This window comes from Erythrolamprus reginae, chromosome 2 (assembly GCF_031021105.1).
Source record: "Erythrolamprus reginae isolate rEryReg1 chromosome 2, rEryReg1.hap1, whole genome shotgun sequence".
In the NCBI taxonomy this organism is placed as follows: domain Eukaryota; kingdom Metazoa; phylum Chordata; class Lepidosauria; order Squamata; family Dipsadidae; genus Erythrolamprus; species Erythrolamprus reginae.
In genome coordinates, this window is record NC_091951.1 from 21,852,884 (window position 1) to 21,871,648 (window position 18,765).

Genomic DNA, 18,765 nt, shown 5'->3' on the forward strand with positions numbered 1-18,765 from the left:
CTATAGTATATCAATTGTTGGAAGGATATATAATTTGGACAATTATTACCCCTTTTTATAACGTTTGTTTTATATAAGATTTGTATAACTCACGAACCTTCTTTAATATTGAAAGAATTCAGATGATTATTGATATTTTTGGAATAATATAAGATCTTTATAATCAATATTCTTAAAGTTGTTTATATAAGCTTATATAATTTATCAGTTGGATTTTTTGTTATCGGCAATTTAAAACGTTATTAACCAATAGATGGAATAGTAATGACAAGAATTGTATTTATTTAAATATAGAGAATGAGTTAATATTTTAAAAAGTTAGAATGTTGAAGGGAGAGATGAAAGGGGAGAAGAAATTAAAAATTTAGGGCATCTAGATATGATAGAACTAAAAAAATGATGAGTCAAAATACCAATTGAGGAGAGGGAGACATAGGGCCTAAAATCAAGAGGCATAAGAGATAATGACTATTTTTGGAAGTTACGTTTTAGCGATTAATTAGGAAGAAAGTTGAATATTAGAGGTGGTAGACTCAGAGGACAAAAATAGGAGGAAGGAGGTTCGCACTGCCCCCACCCTGCTTGCCTTCCGAAAAAGTTTAAAGACTCATCTTTTTCACCAGGCCTGGGGTCATTAGACCTTTTCCCCTGACCAACGAGTGTTTTTTAGTTTGTTTTATGAAGTGAATGATAACGCTATGTAACACAAATTTTGTTCCCAGCTTTTAAATATTATACAGTGGTCCCTCGATCATCGCGAGGGTTCCGTTCCAGGACCCCTCGCGATGATCGATTTTTCGCGAAGTAGCGGTGCGGAAGTAAAAAACCATCTGCGCATGCGCAGATGGTGTTTTTACTTCCACCGCCGCCCGCCCTTCGCCCGCCCACCCCATTGCTCGCGCCTGGGGTTTCCCCACGCGCCTGCCGCCCGCCCGCCCACGCCTTTGCTGGGGCCGCTTCCCAGCTGGGAAGCGGAGCTGGCATGTCCCCAAGCGCGCGCGCGTTGCTGGGGCGGCTTTCCAGCTGGGAAGCGGAGCTGGGGTTTCCCCAAGCGCGCCACCCGCCCGCCCACGCCGTTGCTGGGGCCGCTTCCCAGCTGGGAAGCGGAGCTGGGGTGTCCCCGCGCGTGCCGCCCGCCCGCCCACGCCGTTGCTCGCGCCGCCGCTGGGGTCTTACCGGGGCAAGAGGGGGAAGACCCAGGGAAGCCGCCCAGCAGCTTATCTGCCCGGCGGGAAACTCCACCATCTACGCATGCGTGGCCATAGAAAAAAAGGCACGCATGCGCAGATGGTGTTGTTTACTTCCGGGTTGAAAACTCGCGATATAGCGTTTCGCAATACTCGAGATCGCGAAACTCGAGGGATCACTGTATTCCAATTGCTTATGTCTAAAACAAATTAAAAATTGCTTACATTCATCATAAACTTCGCTTTTCTGACCTCGGCAATGAAAATTATGCATTTTTACTACAGAAACAGACGATTTTGCATCTTCTCATTTATACAGTCAGACTAAGAACACTATCCATATGCATTGCAAATTTACACAGATTGCCGAAAACTGTTCAGAAGTGTGCGGTTTTCTGAGATTTATGACTATACTGCAAATCAGTTTCACGAATCAATCCCCAAATATAGTCGCCCATCATGTTTTCGTTATACTGTATTGTCCTTGGTAACGGCGTTTAAAGTTCATAATGTCCTGGTGAAAGAGCTCGCCTTGCCCCTTTGAATAAGCTCCAATGTTGTCTCTGAACTTATCAAGATGAGCATCAAGGATATGGATTTTGAGTGACATCCTGCAGCCCATTGCAGCATAGTTCTTTATCAGACCATTGGAGAAGAAAGAGGGAGGGGAGGTGTGGATTTCCCACAGACGGGCAGGGGGGTTTCCAGCTGGTGGCTTTCAAAGGGGTGTGTGTGTGTGAGAGAGAGTGTTGCTTCTTTATTCCTCAAACTCGCAGAGCCATCCATCCATTTAAGCCTCAATCCTGTCTCTTTCCCTCAGAAAGGATTTTCTGTTCTATTCCGCATTCTTGAGTCTCTCTTCCCCGCTGCTTAAACTTAAGAAACTCGCCAGGTGCTGCCCAGCCATTGACCCTCAGAGTGGAAAAAACTAATCCTACGTAGCTTCTGCTCTGACAATCTCACACTACTTACCATAGCTTACAAAACTTTCGCCAGACCCATCCTCGAATATAGCTCATCCGTTTGTAACCCATACCGCATCACAGACATTAACACCCTTGAAAATGTCAAAGATACTTCACCAGAAGAGCCCTTCACTCCTCCACTCGAAACAGAATACCCTACGAGACTAGGCTTTCAATCGTGGGCCTAGAAAGCCTAGAACTAAGGCGCAAGATCTAAGTATTGCCCACAAGATCATATGCTGCAACGTCTTGCCTGTCAGCGACTACTTCAGCTTCAACTACAACAACACAAGAGCACAAAACAGATTTAAACTTAATATTAACCGCTCCAAACTTGGTTGTAAAAAATATGACTTCAGTAACCGAGTTGTCGAAGCGTGGAACTCATTACTGGATTCCATAGTGTCATCCCCAAACTCCCAACACTTTACCCTTAGATTATCCACGATTGACCTATCCAGATTCCTAAGAGGTCAGTAAGGGACTAGAGTGCCTTCTGTCCGCTGTCCTCTTGCTCTCCGATATCTCCTATAACTTTCTTCTATTCCTATATCTCTTCTTCTATTCTTTCACTAATATGTTCTATTCCTATATCTTCTCTTCTATTCTTTCTTAGATATAATTTACTATCAGTATGTCCTCTATAACCTTCATCATGTATTTTACTATGTGTATACCCTTAAAACCCTCATTGTGTATTGGACAAAATCAATCAATAAAAATAAAACAAATAAAACTCCTATGGTAGAAAGGGGTGGGTGGATGCGGGGAAGAAATAGTGTTAAAAGCAGGAAGTGACCTAAACCCATTTTACAACTCTTCTTCCTAGAAGCCATTCTAGGAATAGACATCTCAGTCAATTTAACCCTTAGAGAGAATTATCCCTGGTAATTGGATTTAGTCCACTTCCTGCTTTTAACACTATTTCTCCCCCACATCCAACCACCCCTTTCTACTATAGGAGTTTTTTCCACTCTGAGGGTCAATGGCTGGGCAGGAACTGGTGAGTTTCTTAAGTTTAAGGAGCAGGGGACACTATTTCCCCCCACTATTTCTATCAATGCATAAACTGTGTTTCCCCGAAAATAAGACATATCCAGAAAATAAGCCCAACAGGACTTTTCAAGACATGCATAATAAGCCCCCCCAATACTTTCCTGGAGCCGCTCTTTCTCTGGCGGGAATTTTTGGCTGGGAGAGCGAGGGCAAGCGAGAGACAGCTGCACACACACACACCGCAGGACGAGTTAAGCTCCTCTGGACTCTGACTATGAAAGTTTGAAACACGCTCCTGCCTGTGAAGAACAGGAGGCAAGCATTGATTCCTTCATCGCAGATAGGAGCATGTTTCAAAAGACTGCTGAAGGCAGCCCAGAGCAGCTGAGCCAGTCCAGCAAGGGAGGGAGGGAGGGACGTCTGCTTCTCAATCCCTGCGCTCATCTGGGCTCTGCCTACGTCAATTTGAAATGCCTCCTGCTCACTCACTCAGTGTTTATCAACCTTTTTTCTCCAGGGGAACCCTTTGGTGTCTTCAGATTTCTGGCGGAACCTGTACCGTGTACTGGTACTGTTTATGTCCCTCCAAGGTGAGCCCCCAATTTATTTCAATCTAAAGAACATCAGGCTCAGTAGTGTCAGCTTCATCTAACTTTTGTTTTTTAATAAATCAGTCCAGGTTAGCGGTAAATAAGGTTCAAAAGAGAAGTGTATTTAATAGAAAAGTGAACATCAAAATAAGGGGGAAATATCAGAAGCAATGTGAGAAAATATTATATTACTGAAAGAGTAGTAGATGCTTGGAACAAACTTCCAGCAGATATGGTTTGTAAATCCACAGGAACTGAATTGAAACATGCCTTGGATAAACATAGATCCATCCTAAGATAAAATACAGAAAGTAGTAAAAGGGCAGACTAGATGGACCATGAGGTCTTTTTTTGCCATCAATCTTCTATGTTTCCATGCATCCCCCCAAAAAGGGCCTTCCCAGTGGTGGCCCCTTCTTTATGGAACATCATCGTCCCAGGAATACAATTCCCCCTCACCTTGTTGCTTATCCAAAAAGCCCCTAAGACATGATTTTGTCGGCTTGTCTGGAGACCTTGAATAGAGATGGAACCGATCAAGTAGTTGTCCTGAGTGTGTTGTTGCCAGCATTGCTGGGGCATCGTTTTGTGTTGCAGTTTTTAATGTTGGAAACCACCCAGAGTCACTGGGATTTGGGCAGATGTACCAGTATGGGCACAATCACCATCTGAGCCAGTCCAGCAAGTGAGGGTGGCCACCTGTTCACTCACTGGCTTGGGACTCTTCACCCTCCCCCTCCCTCCCTTCAGACGGGTGTGTGTGTGTGTGCAGGCGAGGGTGGTGCATTGGGAGGCCCTGAAGGACACGGATCCTCCTCCGCCTCTGGCTCCTGAGCAAAGCGGGAGGGGAAATACACCGAGCTGACAGCCACACTTCCTTGTCTTTTCCAAACATGCTTCCCACACACAGGAGATCTTTCTCCCTTCAAAATCCGGCCAGAAATGAGTGTTCATGAGACTCTTGGAGCGAAAGGGGAAAGATTTATTGCATTTAGTCAAAAGGTTCCTGCTGGTGCTTTTCTCTCGTGCCCTCTTCCCCCCTCCTCACTACAGAGAGAGAGGGGGACACGTGCCAGAGAGGTGAACCAGGAAGTGCATAGCCGGCTGCTTCTGCCACTGAGCTCTGCTGGGAGTTTGGCTGTCAGCTCTTTCTCAGGCAGCGCTCAAGAGTTTCTTTCTCCTACCGCCGGACGGGGGTCAGTGGATACAACATCAGGCATGCGACGGAACTCCCTGTCCCATGTAGGATGGGTGACCTGCCCCCACCCTGCTCCACCCCGCCTGCCCTGGAACCCCCAAATTGCATCACACCACGAGACGGGCGCCTGTCTTATCTTCGGGGAAGCACGATATCTCCAATTATATATCCCCAGCAGTTCAAAATACCGTATTTTCCGGCGTATAAGACGACTTTTTAACCCCTGAAAATCTTTTCCAAAGTGGGGGGGTCGTCTTATACGCGGGATACTGATTCTTTCCTGCCGCCGGTCGTGGCGCTCAACCCCAGAAAAGCCGGCGGCGGCAAAGCGGCGGGGTGCAGCCCTCTAGCTGGCGCCTCGCCAGCTATCCGCCGCTTCTTTCTTCTCCGCCTCGCCTCCGCTACTCCCGCCGCCGCCTTTGCCTCTTGCCCGGCGGGGAGAGAGCTGAAGGAACACGTACCAAAACTGGGGACAATCTTAGTCTCCCCTGCGCGCTCCTCCCCGCGTGCCTTCACCTCCCAGCCCAGCCCGCCTGAAACCCAATAACAGCGACCATCCAGCCGTGCCTCCCCTTCCCGCCGGCGCCGACCAAGACGCGCACGGGAGCTTCGGAAGGTGCAGCTGGCCGCCAGAGCCCCGGGGGAGCCTTCCCGCACACCGCCCGGGCCGAGGGAGAGGGCCAAGCGGCAGCCAGCATGCCGGCTGCGGGTGGTCGGCCGGGCGGCCTTTTGCCTGGCTGGCTGGTCCTGGCGCTCTCCGGCACTCTGGCTTGGCCGCCGCGGGTGACGCTCCTCTGCCCGCCGCTCTTCCACTGCGAGGAGGACGGCGTGGCGCTCTCCGCCGACTGCTCCGAAGGGGCGCTGGGCTCCGTGCCCGCCGGCCTCAGGCCCTTCACCGCCTACCTGTAAGCCCCGCGCTATCCCGCACTTCGCCTGCGGCTTCTCCCGGGGAAGGGGGGGGGGAAAGGGCAGAGCTGCCTGCCAGAAATCCAAGGATGACTTTAGCCGGATCCCCAAAGGAACGGAGGAGCATCTCTTTCTCTCCCTCCCTCTCTCCCACTCTTCCTCTCACTCTCTCTTCCTCCGCCTGTCTCTGAACCGCTTGAAGTTTCGCCCCCACTGGTCCTCGTCGCCTCTCAACCTGCGCTTTGGAAAGGTGTTCGCCCGTCTATGTGTAGTGTAGCTGAAGGAACGCGTACCAAAACTGGGGACAATCTTAGTCTCCCCTGCGCGCTTCGTGGTCGTTTTCTCCGAGCGGCGCTTTCGCATTGAAACCAGACAGCCGCCCGCTCATGAATAGAATATAATAGAATAGTTTATTGGCCAAGTGTGATTGGACACACAAGGAATTTGCATTGGTGCATATGCTCTCAGCGTACATAAAAGAAAAAGATACATTATAATTTAAGGGTAACTGTTAACAAAATAGATTGAATAGATTTGGAATTTATAGAAATTTTCTTCCTTTCATTACATATAAATTTAGATTGATTTAAATTAATTCGAATTTTAAACAGTGGATTCAAAATTGATAATGTCAACTTCTTCAACTGTTGTTAAAACGGTCAAAAAACAAACTACTGCAACAATCTCTTCTCCACAAGTGTCGCCGCGTCCCTCCCCGACGCACCAGGCGTCAGCTATGTCTTCCAAGGATAAAGAAAAAGACAAAACAATGCAGTCCAATTTTGCAACACTACAAGAAACTTTAAACAACATGCAGGACTTTATGTTTAAATCTCAAGAAAATGCTACCCAACAAAGAGAGGCTATAAAAGAGGATGCAACACAACAAAGAGAAGCTATAAAAGCGGACTTGACAGAATTCAAAAAGGAGATGGCCCAATTGAAAGTTGACATGGCCGAGGTGAAAGACCAGATAAAGGTGATTCAACAAACACTACAAGAAAGTGATGATCGAGTGAAAAAGGTTGAAGAGAAATCTGACAAAAATGCAAAAAGAATAGATTATCTTGAAGGGAGAGCTGATGCAAGACATAGAAGACATGATGAATCAATCATCCAGCTGGAGATGCAACGTGCTTCGTATGGACTACGATTTCAGAACATGAAAGAGGAAAAAGATGAAGATTTAAAAATGACTATGGCGGAAACTATTGGAGGAATACTCCAGGAGGATCCTGCTGCGCTAGTAAAAGAAATCGATGAAGTTTACCGAACTTCGAATAGTTACATCCGTCGCCACAATCTCCCAAGAGAGATTCACATCAAATTCACCAGGAAAACCTTGCGAGATGACATACTCCACTGGGCAAGAAACTCCAAACTCCAACATCAAGGAGTGGAAATAAAAATATTAAAACAAGTTCCAAGAAGTGTCAGAGAGAGCAGAAGAGATTACCATTTTCTTACAAGAATCCTGATTAAAGAAAATATAACCTATCGTTGGTTAATCCCACAAGGTCTTTCTCTGACATGGCGCTCTACAAGATACAAGCTGGAAAATGTAGAACAAGCTAGATATTTCTTTGAAAATAGTGGCATCAGCCACATGGACTTTTCAGATAAGCAACAAGAGGCTCAACAACAATCAGCACAACACCAACCAGGGGAGAAACTAGCAATCCAACAAGAAGAACTTTTGGGGGCCACTGCTCAGGCAATAGAGCAGGACCAAGGTGCTAGAAGAGTTCAACCCCAGCGAGAAACCAAAAAACCTACTAAATGACAACAACTAAAGATCTAAAGATCTTCTCGGTAAATGTTAATGGACTTAACGAACCAAGGAAAAGGAAACAAATCTTTTCTAAAATCAGAAGTCAAAATGCTCAAATTGCAATATTACAAGAAGTACATATTAAAAAAGATAACCAAAAACTATTGTTGAATCCCAAAATTGGAAAAATGTATGCTGCATTAGCAGATCAAAAAAAAAGAGGTGTGGTGATGTATGTAGAAAATTCTATAAATTCCAAACAAATATACAAGGATAATGACGGTAGAATACTGATTGTACAAGTTGATATTGAACCTAGACCTATAGTGGTTGTCTCTATTTACGCTCCCAATGAAGACCAAATGACATTTTATAAAAATTTACATCAAATAATAATAGATTTAGCAATTGAGAATATATTAATAATAGGTGACTTTAATGCTATTGTGAATAGGCAACTAGACCATTCAGGGGGAGGGAGTAATAATAAAAGGAAAAAAACAAAAAGAAATTTACTACCTAGTACTTTCCAAAAAATGAAAACAGAATTACTGTTAAATGATATATGGAGGGAAAGACACCCCCACAAAAGACAATTTACGTTCTATTCTAACCCCCACAAAATTTGGACAAGAATAGACATGGTATGGACACCAAAAATGGTTGCACAACAAATAAGGGAAGTAGAGATAGATGTTAATACATGGGCCGACCACAACCCAATAGTGGTCTATATAAGAACGAATAATAAACAGAATACTTGGCGGATGAATAGAAATATATTGAATGATAAGAAATATAAGGACTGGATCGAAAAGGAATTAAAAATTTTTCTTGAAATTAACAAAACTCCAGACACCACCTCACAGAATTTATGGGACACACTCAAAGCTTATATAAGAGGGGTAACAATATCCTATATAGCAAAATATAATAAGGAAAATAAATTAAAGTATCTACAATTAATAAATGAATTAAAACAACTGGAATCTGCATCGCAGCAACACACCAAGAGTAGAGATTTTAAAACAGAAATAAATGTGATTAAACATAAAATTAGAATTATAGAACAAAATCAAATAACTGAAAAAATTAAGAGAGCAAAACAACATTATTTTGAACATGCAAATAAACCAGGCAGATGGTTAGCATATAAACTTAGAAAGCAGAGTCAATCCAAATTGATAAAAAAATTAGAAGATAAAGATGGTACAATAAAATATGACACAGAAGGAAAGGCAGATATTGTCTATAACTTTTATAAAGATCTTTATGCCAAAGACAATGTTAGCGAAGATGAAGTTTTTAATTACTTACAGGCTTCAAAATTACCACAAATAACAGAAGACCAACAGACTATGTTGGATGGACCAATAACAATGGAAGAACTCCTAACTATAATTAAAAAACAGAAAAACAACAAGGCCACTGGTCCGGATGCTATACCGGCAGAATGGTACAAGATAGACAATGAAATAGTAAGAACTCATATGTTAGAAACTTTTAATTTATGTAGACTTGAGGGTAAAATCCCGAAATCTTGGTCAGAATCGTTGACAACTTTAATACACAAATCCGGTACTGACCCAGTAAAAATCAAAAATTATAGACCCATATCTTTATTAAATGTAGACTATAAAATATTTATTGCCATTTACGCAGATAGACTTAAAAGAATTATAAATGGAATAATACACCAAGATCAAAATGGATTTCTACCAGGGCGACAAATTAAAAACAATCTTAGAACCGTAATAAACACATTAGAATACTATGAACAACATTCAGATAAGACAGCATCTTTAATGTTCTTAGACGCTCAAAAGGCCTTTGACAACATCAATTGGACATTTATAAAAATGCAATTAAACAAAATGAGATTTGGCCCAAAATTTGTTAATTTAATAGATACTATATATTCAAAACAAACGACTAAGATAATATTAAATAATAACCAATTACAAACACTTGATATAAACAAGGGAGTTCGTCAAGGATGCCCTATATCACCATTGCTATTTATTATGACACTTGAAACTTTATTAATTAAAATAAGAGCAGATTCTGAAATAAAAGGTTTAACTATAGGAGGCGAAACTTACAAACTCCAAGCTTTTGCAGATGATTTAACGTTTATAATTGAAGAACCGATAACAACAGTTCCTTTGCTATTGCAAACTATTGAACAATACGGAAAGGTAGCAGGTTTAAAGATAAATAAAAGCAAAACTTCTTTCTTAACCAAAAATATGAATAAAATACAAGAAACTAAACTAGAAAATATTTCTGGAATAAAAACCGTAAAGAAAGGAAAATATTTAGGAATAAATTTAACAGCGAAAACAATAACATTAAAAAATGATAACTACATAAAATTATTATCAGAAATTAAAAAAGATTTAGAAACGTGGAATAGCCTGAAAATATCATTCTTAGGAAGAATTGCTACAATCAAGATGAATATTTTGCCTAAGGTTTTATTTCTTTTTCAGGTAATTCCAATAAATCCAGGGGGAACTTTTTTTAGAACTTTGACAAATTTAGTTAAAAAATTTATATGGCAAGGGAAAAAAGCAAGGATAAAAATAAACTGCTTAGAAGACATTAAAGAAAGAGGAGGATTTGGTCTTCCAAACTGGAAATTATATTACCAGGCCGCCGCCTTAACATGGATTAAAGATTGGATAACTTTAGAGAATAAAAGGATATTAAATTTAGAAGGACATGATCTCATGTTAGGCTGGCATGCATTTATATGGTATGACAGGGAAAAAAATCATTCATATTTTAAAAGACACACATTAAGGAAGTATTTATTAGAGGTTTGGAAAGACATAAAGAAAAATCACTTCTTAACCGTTCCAGAATGGATAGCCCCCCTAGAAGCAATAACACATCCAAAGTCTATAAAAGACACGAAAATATCTTATAGATATAAAGAACTATTAAATGACCAGATGAAGTTAAAACCTAGGAATAAATTACAAGAAGAAGGAATAATAATAGACTGGTGGCATTATGCCCAGATTCGATCCAGATATCAGAAGGATAAAACTCTTTACATTTTTAATAAAAGTAAGAATTTGTTAAGTAATTTAATCATCACCAATTCGATTAAAATGATTGGGAAAATATATAAATTTCTTATCGCTCACAAGAACATAGAGTTGACTTTAAAAGATACTATGATAAGATGGTGCAGAAATATAGGTAAGGAAATAGACATAGATACTTGGGAAAAAGTTTGGATTAATAATTGGAAAATGACCAAGTCAGTTTCATTAAAAGAAAACCAAATTAAAATGTTTTATAGATGGCACCTCCCACCAAACAGGATAGCAAAAATGTTCCCTAAAACATCCCCACTATGTTGGAAATGCAAGAAAGATATAGGAACTTATTACCATCAATGGTGGACATGTGGTAAAGCTAAAATTTATTGGAAGATGATTGAGAAGATTTTAAAAGAAATATTAAAGCATGATATAGATAACACCCCGGAATTTTACTTATTAGGAATTACTAAACAGATTTATAAGAAAGAAACTTACTATTTAATTATACACATATTAACTGCGGCTAGAATAATATATGCGCAAAACTGGAAGGGGGTGGAAATCCCCAAGAAAGAAGAAGTTATAGCTAAAATATTAGATTGCGCCGAAATGGATATGATGACAAGACGATTAAACGATCAAGAAGACACTAAATTTTATGAAACATGGAATAATGTATATAGATGGTTAGATAAGGAAAAATAAGAGATAGATCTGTTTTTATTTAGGTAATAACAATATTAATATTAGTTCAAATGTATTTGTTGATGACTTTGATATAATAGTTAATTCACAAGTAACATATCAAGAATTTTGTTTTATGTATGCTTACTAACTGAGATTTGATTAAATGTTTGATTAGATGAATATATTACACATAGACAACATATTAAGAATTCTCATTTATACCGTATTAACATTGCATTTAAGATTTGAAAATTTTTTATTAGACTTTTTAACAATTAACAAATGTTTGATTATGTATTCTTTTTTTTTATTTGAATGTATACTTTCAAAAGAAGCGGGGAAATACATCCCCACTTTATGTTTAATGTTTGTATGTCTGTATGTCTATTTTATGAAAAACAATAAAAATATTAAAAAATTTAAAAAAAAAGAAAAAAAAAAGAAAAAGATACATTTGTCAAGAATCATGTGTACAACACTTAATGATTGTCATAGGGATCAAATAAGCAATGAAGAAACAATCAATATTAATAAAAATCTTAGGATACAAGCAACAAGTTACAGTCATACAGTCCTAAGTGGGAGGAAAAGGATGATAGGAATGATGAGAAAAACTAGTAGAAATAGAAGCGCAGATGAAAGAGAGTTTGCAAACTGAGGCAGAGAAGGTTTAGCTAAACTTCCCTGTGCTGGCAAAGGAAGTGAAAGAATTTGGCTTTGCTTGAAGAAATCATGCAAAGAGACAATGCAAAAAAAAAAAAGAGGGGTAGTCTTATACGGCGAGTATATCTCAAATTCTATATTTTAACTGGAAAAGTTAGGGGGTCGTCTTATACGCCCAGTCGTCTTATACGCCGGAAAATACGGTACATTTGATGATAATCCCAGCAACATAGAAACCTAGAAGATTGACGGCAGAAAAAGACTTCAATGTCCATCTAGTCTGCTCTTATACTATTTCCTGTATTTTATCTTAGGATGGATGGATGTTTATCCCAGGCATGTTTAAATTCAGTTGCTGTGGATTTACCAACCACATCTGCTGGAAGTTATTTCCAAGCATCTACTACTTTTTCATAAAATATTTTTATTTATTTATTTATTTATTACTTAGATTTGTGTGCCGCCCCTCTCCGAAGACTCATATTGCTTCTGATCTTTCCCCCAACTAACCTCAGATTGTGCCTCCTCTCTATACAGATTGAGTTCACTAAGTCTTTTCTGATAGGTTTTATGCTTAAGACCCTCCACCATTTTTGTAGCCCGTCTTTGGACCTGTTCAGTTTTGTCAATATCTTTTTGTAGGTGAGGTTCCAAAACTGAACACAGTACAGTAGAACCCCGACTTACGAGACTAATTGGTTCCGGAAGGAGGCTCGTAAGTCAGAACGCTCGTATGACGAAACATTGTTTCCCATAGGAAACAATGTAAAGTCAATTAATCCGTGCAACAACAAAAAAAAATGCTGCCGCCGAACGCGGAAGTTAGCGTTCAGAGACAGCTGCGAAGCGGCGCGCGTGTTTTAAAACGTCAGAGCCGGCCTGGGGGGCTCGGGGGCTTTCCCCCGAGCCCCCCAGGCCGGCTCTGACATTTTAAAACACGCGCGCCACTTCGCAGCTGTCTTCTGAAACCGAACGCGGAAGTTAGCGTTCCGGCTTCAGGAGACAGCTGCGAAGTGGCGCGCGTGTTTTAAAAGGTTGCAGCCGGCCTGGGGGGCTTGCCAGCACCCCCCCCAGCACCCCAGGCCGGCTGCAACCTTTTAAAACACGCGGGATACGAGCGCCAAGGAGCTGTCTCCTGAAGCCAAGACAGCTCCTTGGCGCTCGTATCCCGAATGTGAGCTCGGGAGGCGAACAAAAATGTCGCTCCCCTCCCAGCTCTTATCTCGAGTAGCTCGTAAGTAGAGCTGCTCGTATGTCGAGGTTCCACTGTATTCCAAATGCGATCTCACCAGAATCTATAAAGGGGGATCACAATATCCCTCTTCCTGCTTGTTATATCTCTAGCTATGCAGCCAAGCATTCTACTTGCTTTCCCTACCACATGACCGCACTGTTCACCCATTTTGCCATATTACAGATGCCTCCAGGAATATCAACCCTATTGCACACTGTACAGTCATTGGCAAATGGGCAAATGGGCAAAACCTCCCTACCAAACCTTCCCCTATGTCACTCACAAACATTTGCAGCTTCAGCCAGCTGCAAATCCACTGAACTATCAGAGATGAAGTTCACTCTTCACTAATGTATCTATTTATGTGGAACCGTATCAAAGGCTTTGCTGACGTCCAGGTAGGGAATATCCACAACGCCACCTTCATCCAACACCTTTGTGACACAGTCAAAGAAACCAATGAGATTAGTCTGACATGATTTGCCCTCAGTAAAGCCATGCTGGTTTGGGTCCAATAAGTTATTGTTTTTAGGTGTTAATTTATCTTCTTTTTGAGTAAAGTCTCCATCATTTTAACTACAACTGATGTCAAGATACCTGGTCTGTAGTTGTCAGCTTCTTCTCCACTACCCTTCTTGTGGATAGGCACAACATTGGCCATTCTTCAATCATCAGGAACGTCTCCTGTTAAAAGGGATTGGTTAAACAAATCAGTTGGGGGTTGCAGTCCCAGGTCTGAGTTCTTTAGGAACTCTGGGGTGGTTGCCATCTGGACCCATTGCCTTATTTATCTTTCATTGTCCAAGTTCTTCTAAGACCTAGGCCTCTATGATCAGTGGAGCTGAATCCTCACAGCTGGAAGCAATTGCTAGTCCTTTGCATTGCTAAGAATGTTGATCGACCCAATTCAACAACTGAACTTGAATGGATATTTGAACATGGATCTCGGTAGTCTTCTCTGAATCATAAATAATTTAAGCAACGGGGAAACCCCATCTTCGGCTCCTCACTGCTGCCGCGCTGCGGAGCAGATCAGCTGTTGGGCAGCCGAAGGAACCTTCCCTGGGTCTTCCCGCCGCCCAGGCAAAGGGGAAACCCCAAGATCGCTTGCCGCTTGCCTTTTCACCCGCCCGCCCGGCTGCTCCGCTTGCCCGTTCACCCGCCCGCCCGGCCGCTCCGCTTGCCCATTCGCCCGCCCGGCTGCTCGCTTGCCCGTTCACCCGCCCGCCCGGCCGCTCCGCTTGCCCGTTCGCCCGCCCGGCCACTTCGCTTGCCCGTTCACCCGCCCAGCTGCTCCGCTTGCCCGTTCGCCCGCCCGCCCGGCTGCTCCGCTTGCCCATTCGCCCGCCCGCCCGGCCGCTCCGCTTGCCCATTCGCCCGCTCGACCGGCCGCTCGCTTGCCCGTTCACCCGCCCACCCGGCCGCTCCGCTTGCCCGTTTGCCCGCCCGGCCGCTTCGCTTGCCCGTTCACCCCGCCCACCCGGCCGCTCCACTTGCCCGTTCGCCCGCCCGGCCGCTTCGCTTGCCCGTTCACCCGCCCGGCCGGCTGCTCGTTTTATTTTTCTTTGAATATTTTCCATTTCTTTTGGAAAGCCTTACAATTTTCCTCCTCTTCCAGAAGCTGTTAGACAAGCGAGAGAACATCAAGAAAGATTTCAAGCTCGAATAAGCAGATTATGCAGAACTCAAGGATACGTTACATGGTTTTTCCTCCATCAGCAAAAAAGGGAGATATCTGGAAGTCAACTGAGAGGAAAAGGTCAATAATAAAGCCACGTAGAGCAGAGAGTAATGCAGGCCTCTCCCTGTGAGGAAGAAAATGGCTTGAGTGAAAGCACCACTACACAAGGCATTGTCCATATTTTTGATGAACTCAGCTTTGGAAAAATTGCAGCTTTTTTGTGGGAAAAGAAGAGGTTGTAAATCTCAGCTGTTTATACATTGAGGAGCTAGACAGAACATTTCCCTTGTGATTCTTGGAACCAACTACACAAGAGGGAAGCCACAAAAGAACCCCAATGTGTTACATCTTTAGGGAGCATGGCAACATGGTGGTACACCAGAAGACACACATGAGTAAGGAAACATATGACTGTGCAGATTGTGTGAACATTTCATTAGAAATTCTCAGGTCATGACACACTAAAGGATGCAGACACAGGAATAACACAATTTGAATAACCTTTGAATGTGCAGACTGTGCAAAAAAAATTCAGTCACAATTTCAGTCATGAAACACCAGAGGACTCACTCAGGAGAGAAACCCTTTGAATGTCCTGACTCTGGGAAAAGTTTTAGTCAGAGTTCCCACCTGGTGACACACCAGAGGACTCACACAGGAGAGAAACCCTTTGAATGTGTTGACTGTGGGAAAAGTTTTAGTCAGAGTTCCCACCTGGTGACACACCAGGGGACTCACACAGGAGAGAAACCCTTTGAATGTCCTGAGTGGGGGAGAGGTTTTAGTGATAATTCCAGCCTAGTGCAATACCAGAGGATTCACACAGGAGAGAAACCCTTTGAATATCCTGAGTGTGGGAAAGGTTTTAATGATAATTCCAGCTTAGTGCAACACCAGAGGACTCACACAGGAGAGAAACCCTTTGAATGTCCTGACTGTGGGAAAAGTTTTAGTCAGAGTTCCCACCTGGTGACACACCAGAGGAATCACACAGGAGAGAAACCCTTTGAATGTCCTGACTGTGGGAAAAGTTTTAGTCAGAGTTCCCACCTGGTGACACACCAGAGGAATCACTCAGGAGAGAAACCGTTTGAATGTCCTGACTGTGGGAAAGGTTTTAGTCAAAGTTCCAGCCTAGTGAAACACCAGAGGACTCACTCAGGAGAGAAACCCTTTGAATGTCCTGAATGTGAGAAAAGTTTTAGTGATAGTTCCAGCCTGGTGAGACACCAGAGGACTCACACAGGAGAGAAACCCTTTGAATGTCCTGACTGTGGGAAAGGTTTTAGTCACAATTCCAGTCTAGTGACACACCAGAGGACTCACTCAGGAGAGAAACCCTTTGAATGTCCTGACTGTGGGAAAGGTTTTAGTCAAAGTTCCAGCCTAGTGAAACACCAGAGGAATCACTCAGGAGAGAAACCCTTTGAATGTCCTGAATGTGAGAAAAGTTTTAGTGATAGTTCCAGCCTGGTGAGACACCAGAGGACTCACACAGGAGAGAAACCCTTTGAATGTCCTGACTGTGGGAAAGGTTTTAGTCACAATTCCAGTCTAGTGAAACACCAGAGGACTCACACAGGAGAGAAACCCTTTGAATGTCCTGAATGTGAGAAATGTTTTAGTGATAGTTCCAGCCTGGTGAGACACCAGAGGACTCACACAGGAGAGAAACCCTTTGAATGTCCTGAATGTGAGAAAAGTTTTAGTGATAGTTCCAGCCTGGTGGGACACCAGAGGACTCACACAGGAGAGAAACCCTTTGAATGTCCTGACTGTGGGAAAGGTTTCAGTCGTAATTCCAGCCTAGTGCAACACCAGAGGATTCACACAGGAGAGAAACCCTTTGAATGTCCTGACTGTGGGAAAGGTTTTAGTCGTAATTCCAGCCTGGTGACACACCAGAGGATTCACACAGGAGAGAAACCCTTTGAATGTCCTGACTGGGAAAAGTCTTAGTCAGAGGTCCCACCTGGTGAGACACCAGAGGACTCACAAAGGAGGGAAACCCTTTGAATGTCCTGACTGTGGGAAAAGTCTTAGTCAGAGGTCCCACCTGGTGAAACACCAGAAGACTCACACATGAAGGAGAGCGAGGTAGGAGGGAAGAAGGTAAGAGGGAGAGTAGGAGAAAAGGTGGAGGGAAGCGAATGAGATAGAGGAAGGCTAGTAACATGAAATATAGAAGGAAAACAGATGGGAGATAAAAGTAACATTGCAGGACTTCCGGTGGCCGCCGAGCCGTGTCGGGAGGGTGCCGACGGAGCTCCTTCCCCAGACCTCAGTTTTCACCCTGGCGGTCCCATTTCTAGTGATCCGATCGGACCCGGAGAGTCCGATCCAGAACAGGGGCTCTTTGAACATCATGGGAGTATTCACCGCTACCCCCAAGGTGTAGGATTGCCCCGCAGTGCCAGGAGGAAAGATCCGGGCCCTGGCAATGGCCATCACCTGGCCATAGCGGCCCCTCTAGAAGAGAGGAAGAACAAGGAAAAAAACCAGAGAAGTCTAACAGAGTGCTTGGATCAACAGAGAAAGAAGAAGGTAAAGTGATTAATACTCCTACCAATAAAATTGATACAGAAATTTACAAATTTAATTAAGGCGAAGAAGAAAGTTAAAGTAATTTGCCAGAGTGAGTGGACTTTAATAAGCCGGAACAGCTTCAACTCACAAAGTCATAGAGACTATAAATAGAGCGTCAGATTGAACCTGGAAGGTTTTATTAAATTTATCGGAACCGAGGGGATAAGAACGGTATTGAATTGAACTCTATTTTAGCAATCAAAGAGTGTTATTTAAATTTAAAATTATTGGTTTCATTACTTCTTGTGTGGAATCTACACAGTGACTGCATTTGCAGCAGCTGCAGGAAATATTACATAACATGGAGGATTAATATTCCACGAAGACAAAGGGTTTGATGAAGACAAAGGACTAGGCTCGTTTCAGTATTCAGTGGCACCTCGTCTTACGAACGCCTCTTCTAACGAACTTTTCGAGATATGAACCCGGTGTTTAAGATTTTTTTGCCTCTTCTTCCGAACTATTTTCACTTTACGAACACAAGCCGCTGCTGCTGGGATGAAGGGATTTCTTTTTTTTTCTTTTTTGAAGAAAGAAAAGGGAGGGGCGGCTTGGAGATGGAAAGAGTTTGCATTAACAAAGCTAGGAGAACGGAGTGCTTGCAGAGGCACTGAAAGGGTGTCTTTATATTCTTTAATATATGACTAGATGTGTTTTCACATAGCGAGTTATAATAGATACTTTATTCATTTTGATTTAACTTATAATTAAATCTTATATTTTTCAATATTTCACTAGATGTATTTTTACATAGAGAGTTGTAATAGACATTTTAAAATATTCTCTGGATTGATTCAAACAACAATAAGTTCTTTTTTTTCTGTACAACGAAGACTTCTTCCTTGAGTGGAGCGATGGTAGCTCCTTAGTTTGTACCCATTGACTAGATGGACCATGAGGTCTTTTTCTGCCGTCAGACTTCTATGTTTCTATGTTTCTTTTTATGTTATATGTTATGTTTGTAATGTTTGTCTTTGAAAATTAATAAAAATATTTTTTTTAAAAAATAAAAGTAACATTGTAAATTTAGGATATTTGTTTATCATATATTGGAAAAATGTATAAGTTTGTAACATGTTGATGTGGTATATGTATACATTTAAAGTTTGTGCAGAAAAAAATAAAAATAATGAATTTCCTATCTGTGGGAAAGCTTTCAGTCAGAATAGCAACCTGGATGTACCCCAGAGGATTCACACAAGAGAGAAACCATTTGAATGCCCTTTTTGTTGGAAAGGTTTTAGT

At 42.3% G+C, this 18,765-nt stretch overlaps 1 protein-coding gene and 1 pseudogene across 5 annotated transcripts in view; both read left to right on the forward strand.

The window, feature by feature from the left end:
• LOC139159876 (zinc finger protein 850-like) overlaps positions 1-18,765 on the forward strand; it is a 47,250-nt gene that overhangs the window by 19,629 nt on the left and 8,856 nt on the right. The window contains exon 1 of one of the 5 annotated variants that reach the window (XM_070737297.1): positions 3,663-3,738. The exons of 2 other annotated variants lie outside the window; for them this stretch is intronic. The gene's annotated coding sequence lies outside the window, so the exon portion shown is untranslated. Of the gene's footprint in view, positions 1-3,662; positions 3,739-18,765 lie in introns of those variants that run through there. 2 more of the 5 variants (XM_070737302.1, XM_070737299.1) reach the window with 2 other exon arrangements.
• On the forward strand, positions 3,665-18,527 carry LOC139159878 (zinc finger protein 84-like; annotated as a pseudogene).